The sequence below is a fragment of the Oncorhynchus mykiss genome, chromosome 10, assembly GCF_057628025.1.
Source record: "Oncorhynchus mykiss isolate SJ-2025 chromosome 10, ASM5762802v1, whole genome shotgun sequence".
Taxonomy (NCBI): Eukaryota; Metazoa; Chordata; class Actinopteri; order Salmoniformes; family Salmonidae; genus Oncorhynchus; species Oncorhynchus mykiss.
This window is the reverse complement of record NC_143031.1, coordinates 62774949-62777148: the sequence shown is the minus strand read 5'-3', so window position 1 is coordinate 62777148 and position 2200 is coordinate 62774949. Positions and strand designations below refer to the sequence as shown.

The 2200-nt window shown below is 45.1% G+C and overlaps 1 pseudogene; it reads right to left on the bottom strand.

The window, feature by feature from the left end:
* Nucleotides 1-841: 841 nt before the first annotated feature.
* Nucleotides 842-1758, bottom strand: LOC149980143 (zinc finger BED domain-containing protein 5-like; annotated as a pseudogene).
* Between the last annotated feature and the right edge of the window lie 442 nt (nt 1759-2200).

Below are 2200 nucleotides of genomic sequence, written 5' to 3'. Positions count from 1 at the left end.
GATGCACAATCAAGAGCATCCTGTCGGGCTGTATCACAGCCTGGTACGGAAACTGCACCACCCTCACAAGTCTCTCCAGAGGGTGGTGCGGTCTGCACAACGCATCACCGGGGGCAGACTACCTGCCCTCCATGACACCTACAGCACCCGATGTTACAGGATGGCCAAAAAGATCATCAAGGACAACAACCACCCGAGCCACTGCCTGTTCACACCCCTACCATCCAGAAGGCGAGGTCAGTACAGGTGCATTAAAGCTGGGACAGAGAGACTGAAAAACAGCTTATATCTTAATGGCCATCAGACTACTGAACAGCAATCACTAACTCAGAGAGGCTGCTGCGTACATTGAGACCCAAACACTGGCCACTTTAATAAATGGATCACTAGTCACTTTAAACATTGCCACTTTAAATAATGGCACTTTAGTAATGTTTACATATCCTACATTACTCATATCACATGTATATACTGTATTTTATACCATCTATGTATTTTATACCACCTTGCCTATGCCGCTCGGCCACCGATCATCCATATATTCATATTCCCGTTCACCCCTTTAGATTTGTGTGTATTAGGTAGTTGTTAGAGAATTGTTGATTACTTGTTCGATATTACTGCAATGTTGGAACTAGAAGCACAAGCATTTCACTACTCTCACATTAACATCTGCTAACCATGTGTAGGTGATCCCCCCCAAAATGATTTGATTTGAATGTCTGTATCCTTTATTGGGAGTCTCGGGATAACCTGCTCCTGTAACGACTAAACAACTAATAATAATAATAATCGTCACAATAATGTTAGTAGCCTAGATGAGTATTTATTAAATACTAAGTTACTTACTTAATGGAAAGTTGAATTTCCCCTCGGACACGATCTTGTGGATGTCCGGTGAGAGGGATGTGATTGTGACGCGCAGGCAGTCCTCGATTGGCTTACAGTATGTGAAAGCCGGTTCCTGTCGTGCGAGTTCCTGTGAGGACTCGCAGGTAAGTCGATCCAAACGTTGTTGGCACATAAAAGTCAAGTGTCTTTATTGTGCTGTATTCCTCTGAGCATGCCACCCAAAACGCACACAAGGACTCAACACTCCGGAGCGCATCCCTGACTTGGCTCGATGTCTGGAATCCAATCAGCTCAGTTTGAATTGCATCATCATCCAGCGAGGGTATCGTTTTCTTAGCGAGGGAAGAGAATTCCCCACCTGGGCGGACTGTGAAAGGATCACGTACAAACGCAATGATATCCTTGGGCATGCTGTAATCTTCAAATCTGGTGGAGAAGTTGTCTCTCAGCTGCTTGATGAGATCTTCTATCACCTCTGTGACAATGCAGTGGACTGGTCCCCTCTGCCTGTAGTTTTTTTCAGTGTGCTGAAGTGCACTGTCCAAATCGAGTCCAAAGTCCAAATCGAACAACTCAAGCTTCCTAGTAAAGGCCTCAAGTTTTCCTTCTTCCTTTGTAACTGCAGATTTAACCCGTTTAAGTGACAGAACATGTCAGCCAAAAAAAATCTACATTAGAGGAATTCCTCAATTTCCAGAATACGAATGTGGTCAGCTGCTGCCCTCATTTAGCTTTTTCGGACAAAACAACAACCTGGTCATGCAGTTCACATAATCGCTCTACAGCTTTTCCTTTACTCAGCATAGCGCACGTTGTTGTGAAGCAGGAGATCATCGTGGATAGCCTCCCGATTCTGTAATATGCTTGCGGAAAAGACTGTTGTGTGCTTGATGTCCACCTGACAATGTTGATTTATTCACATTATTTTATCCAACACATCTTTTAGCTCACAGTTTATGTTGGAACACAGCACACTCGGATGGATGAGACAACGCAAGCCATTCATTTGTGGGGCTATTTCCTTCAACCTGCTGACCAGGCCCCTGTGTCTCCCATCATAGCAGGAGCCTCGTCGGTGACCACAAAGTAGACTTTTTCGATTGACAAGCCATGCTGCGTAAACAATTCTTCCAGATTTGTGAATAGGATGTCCCCGGTGGTGTGTTCGAAAATAACGGACATACACACACACCTGTGCTACATCTGTGTTGTCAGTACTCTCATCAATAGCCAGGGAAAAATGCTCAGCCTGACTGAGCCCTTCCAGAACAATCCTATGCACATCATCCGCCAGTGCATGGACACGGCTTCTGGCTGTTGATGCAGACAGGGGCACCTGTTTGACAGA